Raw genomic sequence first — 11,107 nt, 5'->3', positions numbered from 1 at the left:
GCCGTCACCAAAAACTCCCTTTACCTCTCTCTATTAGCTTTCCTTTTATATCTCCTCAACCCTCGATTGAACGATGCGGATGAAATCCATTTTCATCTAGCCGTTTGATGAGTCCGCTCCCTGCTTTGCTTCTGCTGGAGATGTAATATGGAGAAAGGGCTCGGATCCTATGTGGCTCAGGCAAGTGTGAGCTGGTTCCCTTTTTTTTATTTTTTTTAAAATAATGAACAAAAAACAACAAAATTAACCAAATAAAATGAAATACTAAATAATAATAATTTTTTTGATTTTGATTGATGAAATTTGCATAAATTGAATTTAGAGGAATTAAAACCTATTTTTTTGTGAACAATTTTCTTTTCTGATAAATTTTATGCTAAAAAATCTTTAAAATAAAAAAAATAAAACACTAAAAATAAATAATAACATGAAAATAAAAATAATAGTAAATAAAACTAAATAAAAAATTTGGTGTCTACAAATAGTATTCAAGTCATATACATGTATATCAAGTCAATTGCAACCAATGAACAATAATATATCACATTAGGGTAAGTGCAATAAAGTACACCCTTGCCCGACACTACAAGAAAATTGCGTTTCTGTGACAGGCGAAAGTCATCACTAAAAATTCAGAAGTCGTCACAAAAAAAGTCAGTGACGACTTTTACTGCTGTCGCAGAGCTGTCACTAGTTCTATGTCACAAAAGGGGGTCCATGTGACGACTGTTGAAAGTCGTCACAAACGATTTCGCTTTTGTGATGACTCTTGTCGTCACTCATTGTTGTACATTGTGTGACGACTTTTATTGTCACTAAGCTGGCTAAATTCTTGTCATAGTCAACCCTTGAAGTTGTCACATTATGCTTCCGTTCAGTGACGACTTTTGTTGTCATTGTTTTCCATCCATAAAAAGTGACGACTTTTGTGAGAACCCGTATTTCCCTAATATTTTTCCTAGGGTTTAGTTCCCTTAATTGCATGTTTTCTGCATTTTCTGGTTTAGAAATATTTTCTTGGTGGATTTTATGAGTAATTATAGTTTTTAGATGATTTTTCTAGTATTGGAGAGTTTTTAAAAAATTAAGAATATATATTGGACGTGGGACCCACTAGTGCGAAAAGTTCGGAAAAATTCGGCCAATTAGGTTAAATTCCGGATACTGTGTAAAATTTATCGGGTGTTAAGAGATAAGTAGAGTGTGTGAATTGATTGATGTGAGAGAGAAAAGAAAGGATAGGAATGCATTTATTGTAGTGCCACATGTCCCCATGTTATTGGTTAGGACTTAAGACAACTATTCATACTTTTGACTATTTTTGACTAAGTGTTAAATATCTTAAAAATTCACTAAAATTTCCTCATTCTTTCTTCACCATAGCCGGCCCTCTCAAGCTTAAGAAAGGAAGAAACCTCTTCAACTTCTTGATTTTTTCTTGCTTCAATCCAACAACTCAACCATTTACACTTGTTTTACTCCATAAAATCCTCCTAGTTGGTGTTAGTAAGTGGCCTAGTGAAGTTTGTTTGAAGAGCTAAGGTGTCCAACATCTTCCTCTCTCTTGTTTGCTTGGTAAGTGATGCTTGAACACCCTACTTCACTTAATGATGCTTAAATGGTGCCTAATGGGACCTAAAGTGATGGATTATGTAAGTTATTTCTTGGTTTGAAGTGATTTGGTGAAGTTTTTATTTTATTGATGATTTTTCTGGTTTAAGTGGATTATGATGGTGTGGTTGTTTATGATGATTGGTAATGGTCTATATAGACTCTAGTAGGTGCAAATTATGGGTAATTGCAATCAATTTTGAGTTTTGATTGAATTGTGAAAAGTTAGGGTTCATAAACCCCTAATTCTGTCCGGTTTTAGATCATAGGGTTAGAGGCCGAATTGGACTTTTATCAAAACATGAAAGTGGTAGGTATTGATGAGTTTGAAGTGCCTGCAAAATTTCAGGTCATTTGGGTTAGTGTAGAGTGAGATATGTCGATTTTACTGTTGCTGTTCTGGGTTGATCAGAATGCGAAAACTGCACTTGTAACTGGCCATTTTGACTGGAATTGCTTTGGATTTAGGTGTTGGTGTCTTCTGATGAAATGTAGCTGGATGTCTTAGCTACCATATGCCTTTGGAATTTCGGCATTTGGACCTGTATAGACTGAGTTATAGTAATTACAGCATTATGTGATTTGTAAACCTGTTTTTGGTGGTTCCGGTTGAGTATTTGGCACATTTGACCTAGTTGTGCTAGGATTTGAACTGAGTGGCCTTCTACATTGTTGTAGTCCTGTTCCATAGCTTCGAAACGGTGGGTCTTACACCCCCATCCGACAATCATAATGAAATTGACGCCATTACCGCAAAATAAGGGCAAAACTGTTTTTCTATTCGGGGCCAAGACTAATGCTATTTTTAATTTCTGGTTTGCTATCATGCTTATTTATGCATATGAGACCCTATTGGGGTTGTGATTGGCATTGCTTTATGACTCGTTATCGAGTCTCATTGTACTTGCTTGCGTGTTCTAGGGCGTGAAGGTGGTTCACGACATTCTCCTGACGGAAGTGCATGAAATAGCACTTAATTGATTGGTGAGTATACTACTCACTTAAATGTTACAATGTGGCTTTGGTATATGTGAATTTGATGCCTTGACGGCTAATATGGCTATTGAAAATGATTGAGGTGAGGGTGTACTTGACCGCCCTCACCCCCTTGTGATTCCATTCATGACTGTTTACCGTTTTACTGAAATACTGCACTTGCTATATGAGATATTGAATTCCATTCATGGAAAACTGATTTTGTAACGGCCCCACCTCCCCCTAAGGCGAACCAGAGGGTTCGGCGGGCCGCCTGCCCAGCTCTCGCCGGGACTCAGTCGCTCTCTACATTCCTCAAACAGATTACAATATAAATCTCAAAATTACATCAAATTCTCCAATGATTACATATTACAAACGCAGCGGAAACTGATTCCAATCGTGGAACGTATACTTACATCCATATCAATTTCAAATATTTATACAAGACCAACTCGTACATAAAATAGATCCAAACTTAAACTATACACGATATAAGCCATCCAGTCACGTGAATAAGCACTCCAAGCTTTTCTTCGCCTTGAGCCCTGTGGGGGGGGAAATAAAACATTTTTGGGGTGAGCTAGAAGCTCAGCGAGTAACCATTAAAATCAGTAATCAGTTCAGTTTCACAGTCGTTCATTTCAGTGATGTCTGTAGACACCAAATTTTGGTGTAATTTCATTTACTATTTATTTTTTTTAGTTTGTGCTTGTTTTATTCACTTTTTAGTTTTAGTTTTTTTAGTTTTTAATGTTGTTATTGTTTTTAAGTTTTTAGCATAGAATTTCTCGAAAAGAAAAGAAAAAGCATTCAAAAAAAATATATGTTTTAATTGTTTTGATTTAAGTTCAATGCTTTCTTGGAAAAAAAAAAGAGGAAAAAGAAAAAAAAAAGAAAAAAAGGAAAATCATAAAAAAAGGGAAAAAAAAAGGAAATTGTTCACAAAATACGTTCAAATTCAATCTTTGGGCACTCTAGTTATTTTTATTAAGTTATTTTGAGAAAAAGAAAATGATAAAAATTAAAAATTAAAAAAATGGCCATTTTTGTTTAGTTTTTTGTTTAAAATTATTTTTGTTTTGTTATTATTATTATTACCTGGTTTTTGTCAATTTGTTATTATTATTATTTATATTTTATCATTTCTGTATTTATTAAGTTGAAAGTTAAAAAAAAAAAAAAACGGTGCTAGTCACGGCAAGCTGCAAGTTTTGCAGCTTGCAAAGGAGGACCTGTGCAGCCCTTAGCTGCAAATATGATGGAATGTTTGAGGGTTTAGGGTTGTGGTTTCTGGATATAAAAGGGAAGAGAAAACAGGCAGCCGCAAGGCAAGGGATTGGGGGGACGGAGAAAAGAAAACAGCAAAAGGAAAGAAAAAGGAGAGGGAGTTTTTTGGGATGGACAAAAGAGGGAAGAACGGGGGACAACTGAGAGATTCCTGAGGGTAGACAGCGTAAGAAAAGCTATAGGATTTCATGGGGGAGAGCTGGAGAGAAAAAGCAAAAATCTGGGGACCGAGAGAGAGGAGATAGCGGTTCAGAAAGAGAGAGCCAAGAGTGAAACAGAAAGAGAGGGTTTCGTAGAAGCAAGAGAAGGTACAGGAGGAGGATCGAAGCAAGGAAGAAACCAGGAGGTTTCTTTTCCAAAATTTCTGTAGAAGTCGACTCTGGCTCATTTCTTTTCACCTCAACCTTGTCAACAATCATTATCAGGTGATTGCAACCTCTTGGTTTAATACAGCTTTTATAGAGTTTTGAGTCCCGTGAGCACTAAGATGTTGTCTTCTAGAGTTTCTGCGTTGTCAATGTTTGATAACGATGATTGTGAATCTGTTGTTGATGTTGTGGTGCTGTCGATGAACCTGGTAGCGCCCCTTGTTCTTTCAAAGTGGATTTGAACCAAAGAAATGCAATCGGGAATCCATGAATAGATTTTTATATATATACATGCAATCCAATCAACTAAAGGTTGCACCTTTGGTCCTTCTCTGTGTATACAAGTTGGACCCGAGGATTCTTAGGATTACAAACTACAAGATTCAATCTTGATTGTTGTTTTTGGGTTGGAAATTTGATACCTGTTTGGATTTTTGGCATGAAACTCCAGAGAAATAGGGACAGTTTCAACAAGAGGAGTCTCGGTTGTTTCTTTCGTTGATGCCCATTCCCCTTTATTTATGTATTTCCTTCCATGTTGTTTGGTTTAGCTAAGATTAATTCAGGTTTATGCCCTATTAACCTGTTTGTTGCGTTTCTGTTGTTCTTTGGCCTGGGTCTTTTCATTTGGAGTGGCTAAGGGTAGACAACCACGGTTGAGTGATATCAAAGTCAGTGGTTGGCAACGTTTGTGATATTGGGCAATAGACAATGGGTTTTGTTCGTGTGTAAAGTAGTTCATAGCGAAGTTTTGTTGTAAAGAGGTGTTTGAAATTCTTATCGAGTTTATAAATGTGTCGTGTGTGTGTTGAAATGATAGAAAGGAAGTGGCCGCAAGCTACAAAAAGGATGTTGGCTGAAAACATTTCAAAAAGAGTTTCGGTTTGTTTGAAGTTTTGTTTGCATACATTTGCTTGAATTGTCTAGATTCGCATGCCCTTTTGTTCGACTGTTTGGTGTTTAAATCTACAAGTTTCATGTGGCCAAGTGAGAGGATTGTATGGGGTTTTTGTTTGGGTTTTAATGGCGTTTGAAAGCTGGATTTTATAAAGTGACAAATTGCAGAAAGCCTGCTGCATTTTTTTTCCTGTTTCGTTCTTTTGCTGTTTAGTTTCTTTATCCCTGATGGTTAGCTCCAACTCTTTGCTTCAATCTTGCAACGAAGTTGTATGTTTAGTTGATAGTGGAGAGTTAAAATCCTGGTGTTCGGTGAACTTATTTGCATGGTCAAATGAATAAAGAGCCGCAGCTGGAAATTGCTACAAGTTTAGAAACAAAAGGCAGCAAACTACATTCTTTTAGTTTCAGGAAATTGCAGCAGGAAATCTGATTTTTGCATGTTTAGTCTTTGTGTAATCATGGCTGTTTTAAGAAAGCTAATAAATGTTGAATTTGAAGCCCCGTTTGAGATGTTTGGATGACTAGAAGGAAGCATTTGCAAAAACCCAGCAAACAGAAATAAGGAAAGCTCCACTCGATGCATGCATGAACATGTTGCTAAAAATGACATGAATATATGTTTCTGCTAAGTTTCTTGGACGCATTTTGCTGCTTTGTCTTTGTTTCTTGGTTTGGTTTCTATCCAATGAATTCATCAAAAGCTGAACACTTCATGATTTGATGGAAATGTTTTGATGAATTTGATTCAAAGATTGCCGAAAAACTTCATGGTTTGCTGAAATTTGTTGCAGGATGCATTTCTTTACTTTGCATGAACTTGCATGTAAATGGCTTTCAGAAATTGCACTTTGACCCCTCAAGTTTCCCCTTATGCCACTATGACCCAGAAATTTGGAAAAGTTAATCAATTAAGTCCTTGTTTTTTCGCAGCCATGCTACAAAGACTCGTTTGAGTTCTAATTTTTGCAAATAGGTCTTATCATAATTGAATTTTGAGCCATTACTTGACCTTTTCTTTGCCTTTGGACCCTTTAAGTTCCTAAAAGTGTTTGATTAAGCTTGAGTGTTTGGTTAATGTACACAATGGAGTCCTTGGTAGCTTCAATTTTTCAACTCCATTGTTTGCTTGTTTCAATTAATTGCCATGCCTTGTTCAATTGCACTTAAGTCATGACTTTAGAGGCTTTACGATCAAGCGAGCTTTGTATTTGAGCATCTCTTTTAATTTTCCTTTATTTAAGTGGTACCTTGACCTGTTTATTATTTTGGAGGGTAAATTAGTAATTTCACTTCATTAGGGCGTCAATTCAAGGGAGGTACACTCTATCCCTCATTTGCACTTTATTTGATCCTACGTGCTCTTACGTGTTATGTGAATATGCATGTCTATTTCGCTTTCCTAGCTTTTCTTTAATTCCTTTTACTTATGTCATTTACTTTTTGTTTTCATTAAGTTATTCTTTTAATGGGGTATGTGTACACCTCTTGGCTTGTAATAGATAGGGCTGTGGCGAGCAATTTGGTCCATTTTCCCTTTCCCTTTTTGTTTTAGTTAGTGAATGTAATAGGTTCATTAGCTTGGTTGCATGCCTACGTGTTAAGTGTTAATTTGCGTTATTAGGTCCTTGCATCTAGTCAAGCATGCTAAGTGTTATGTGCTACGTGTTTATAAGTGATTCGCATGTCTACTCGCTTTTTATAGTGTGGATGAATGGAATGGATGAATGTACGTCACCACACTAGTCCAACGCTAGTTGTGGCTTCTTTTATCGTTCCCACTAGTCCAACGCTAGTCGGAATTCATAGAATGGGCTAGTCCAACGCTAGACCCTTAGGGATTTTCCCTCGTTAGTACATCATTTGCTTGTTCACCACATATCACGCATTTTCCTTAGTTTTATCATTTGGCATGATCCTCGAACCCCTTTTCCTCTCACTTTAGGTTTTGCATCCCATACTAGCTATAGGGTTCATTTTGCTTGAGTGTCCCCTTTTGATAAGGGAAACGAGCGAGTGTGGCTACTCGATAGCCTTAGCACGCTAGTTTTGCTTTCTAATCAAAGGGAAAATCGAAGTCGAAAAGTTAGGAGTCATTCCCATACCCAACCTGATGCATTCCTTTAGGTTCATTCATTCTCATTTTATCACTTATTCATTTTTCAATTCACATTTCCTTATCACTTTTCCTTTCCTTATTGTTCATTTTGATTTCTACTTCACAAAAGTGCACTTAATTACACCTATATGCACTTATCACTATATTTCATACACTTGCACACAAACACTTGGATTTTTCATACAATTTCACACATGCACCTTTTCATACACTTGCACACAAACACTTGGATTTTTTATACAATTTCACACGTTCACCTTTTTATACACTTGCACACTTGCACTTTAGCCATCATTTGCATTAATCGACCTCTATAAGGTTTTCCTTTATTGGCCGCCACAATTCATGTGGTTGGGACCAAAAACCTTACAAGAGACATTTTAGAATTTAGGTTTGCATTTTTTCCTTCTTTTTGCATTCATGTAGTGCATCCAAATGTAATAAATTCTTTGGTTAAAACAAGAAAATCTTTGATTAAATCATGCAACTAGCCTTGGCTAGGTCAAAGGGGTGCCTTGGATTTTATCCTTGCCTTCCCCTTTGTCAAATGTGACTCCCGAACCTTTTTCATTGGTTTACGTAGATTAGGAGTCGTTTAAAAAGGGTTTCTCACTACTTTTTCCTATTTTTCTTTAAAAATACATTTTTTAGGTGACTTGGTACACCTTAACTCATTACCAAGTGGCGACTCCGTATTTAGTTTTAAAAACCCTTTTTAAACTATAATTTTGGGTCAAATCGTCGCATTCTCAAAACCCCATTTAGACCCATTTTTCTTTTAAATCACGATTCATTTTCCAATCACAAAAAATACATTTTTAAACCATTTATTTATTTCATCAAAAAATGGGGCGCGACAATGTCATGATTTCAAGATCAAATGTACATTTATTGCTCTCGTGAGCCAGCGAAATCGTTGTACTTAAACACCCAACGCTCCAAACAAACATTAAACAGTAAACAGTCAGTGGGGAGCCATTTGCTCCAGATGAACAGTGCACAGAGGTGGAGACGTTGGTGTTCAGCACACGAATTCCAAGCACTCATTTAAGCCAAAACATGTCATGGGCCACATGCAAGCACTCATGATATGCAATCAAATAAATAGTGCAAGAAACGGTTCATAAGAAGCTTTAACAGTAGATTGGGGTCACTCACCTCCACGGCTCAGAAACCATCCATCATGTATCATTGCCTTGCTCAAAACCAAGTCTTAGATCACAAACCCAATGCAAACAAGTCCCTTCAAAGTTCGGACAGCACTTCCCCTACATTTGCTAACTTTTCCAGCCATCATGGCTTCATTATTACTCCAGCCAGTCCCAAAGTCACACAAATAAGTTCATCTAATATCCATTCAGCAAGCTCCAAGTAGTACAAAGACAAGTCAAGCTAGGGAAAAGTCCGGAAATGAAGGTTAAGCTCAAAACCAGAAAAACAGTTTTGACGTCATAATGCGGTAACGGCACAACTCTCACTACAATTATCGGTTGGGGGTGTAAGACCCACCGTTTCGAAGCTATGAAACAGGGCTACAACAATGTAGAAGGTCACTCAATCCAGTTCCTAGCTTAACTAGGTCAAAAATGCCAAATACTATACCAGAATTACCAAAACAGGTTTGCAAATCACATAAAACTGTAATCGGTATATCTCAGTCCATACAAGTCCAAATGCCGAAATTCCAAAGGCATAAGTTAGCTAAGACATCCAGATACATTTCATCAGAAGACACCAACTCCAAAATCCAAACCAATTCCAGTCAAAAGGGCCAATTACTATCGCAGTTTTCGCATTCTGATCAAAGCAGAACAGCTACAGTAAAAACGGCATAACTCACTCTGCACTCATCCAAATGACCTGAAATTTTACAGGCACCTCAAACACATCAATACTTACAACTTTCATGTTTTGACCAAAGTCCAATTCGGCCTCTAACCTTATGATATAAAACCGGACAGAATTAGGGGTTTATGAACCCTAACTTTCCAAAATTTATTCCAAATCCAAAATTGGTTGCAAATATCAATCATTTCCATCCACTAGAGTCATAACCCCTCATTATCAATCATCATAAACAACCACAACACCATAATCCAATTAAACCAGAAAAATCATCATAAAATTGAAAACTTCACCAAATCACTTCAAACCAAGATAAAAACCAGAAATTTCAGCACTCTAATCACTACTAATCATATCTTAAGCATCAATAGGTGTAGGTGGAAGTTTAAGCTTCACTTACCAAGAAACAAGAGAGAGAGAGATGTTGGCCACCTTAGACCTTCAAACAAACTTCACTACAACACTTACTCGCACTAGAAGAAAGGTTTTTATGGAGTAGAATCTAATCTAGGCTTTTGTTTGTGGGAGATTGAAGCAAATGGAGCTTGAAAGTTGAAGAAATGCACTTCGTTCTTGAGCTAGGGAGATCCGGCCACCAAGAGAAGCAAATGGTGATTTTTGTGCATTTTTTTGATATTTAATCCTTTGGTCAAAAAAAGTCAAGAAAGTGAATAGTAATTCTTAAAGTCCAACCAATGAGAATGTGACACTTGTCACCTCATTAAATGCATTCCTATCCTTTCTTTCTTCTCTCACATCAATCATTTCACACACTCTACTTGTCTATTAACACCCGATAAATTTTACACAGTATCCGGAATTTAACCTAATTCTTAGAAATATTTTCTGAGAGGATTTTATGAGCAATTATAGTTTTAAGATGATTTTTCTAGCGTTGGCGAGTTTTTAGAAAATTAAGGATAAATAATGGACGTGGGACCCACTAGTGCGAAAAGTTCGGAAAAATTCGGCCAATAAGGTTAAGTTTCGGATACTGTTATAAATTTATCGGGTGTTAAGAGATAAGTAGTGTGTGTGAAGTGATTGATGTGAGAGAGAAAAGAAAGATAAGAAGGCATTAATGAAGGTGACAAGTGTCACCTTCTTATTGGATACTTTTAAAGAAATACTATTCATCATTTTGACTTTCTTGACCAAGGGTTAAATATCTCAAAAAAAATCATAAAAATTTACCATTTCTTACCTTGTGTTGGCCGGCCATCCCAAGCTCAAGAAGGAGAAGAACTTCTTCATTTTGCAAGCTTCCACTTGGTCCAATCTACCACAAACCAAAGCCTAGAGTTGTTTCTACTCCATAAAAACTTTGCTTCTAGTGTTAGTAAGTGTATTGGTGAACTTTGTTTGAAGTTCAAAGGTGTCCAATATCCCTCTTTCTCTTGATTTCTTGGTAAGTGTTGCTTGAACACCCTACTACCTCTAATAATGGTCATATGATGCTTAGAAGTGGCATGAGTGTGTGAAAATGTGATTTATTTCTTGATTTGAAGAGTTTTGGTGAAGTTTTTATTTTATTGGGATTTTTTCTGGTTTAATATGATCTTGATGTTGGGGGCTTGTATGATGAATTGTAATGGTTGGAAATGACTCTAGTGAGTGTGAATTGTGGTTAAATGCAATCAATTTTGGATTTGGTGTGAAATTTGGAAAAGTTAGGGTTCTTGAACCCCAATTCTGTCCGGTTTTAGATCACTGTGATAGAGGCCGAATTTGACTTTGCTCAAAACATGAAAGTTGTAGGTATTGATGAGGTTGATGTGCCTGTAAAATTTCAGGTCATTTGGATTAATGTAGAATGAGTTATGACGAAATTACTGTAGCTGTTCTGCTTTGAGCAGAATGCGAAAACTGCGATAGTAATTGGCCATTTTGACTGGAATTGGTTTGGATTTTGGAGTTGGTGTCTTCTGATGAAATGTAGCTGAGTGTCTTAGCTAACATATGCCTTTGGAATTTCGGCATTTGGACTTGTATGGACCGAGAT

This window comes from Coffea arabica, chromosome 1c (assembly GCF_036785885.1).
Source record: "Coffea arabica cultivar ET-39 chromosome 1c, Coffea Arabica ET-39 HiFi, whole genome shotgun sequence".
In the NCBI taxonomy this organism is placed as follows: Eukaryota; Viridiplantae; Streptophyta; class Magnoliopsida; order Gentianales; family Rubiaceae; genus Coffea; species Coffea arabica.
This window is presented reverse-complemented; position numbering follows the sequence as displayed.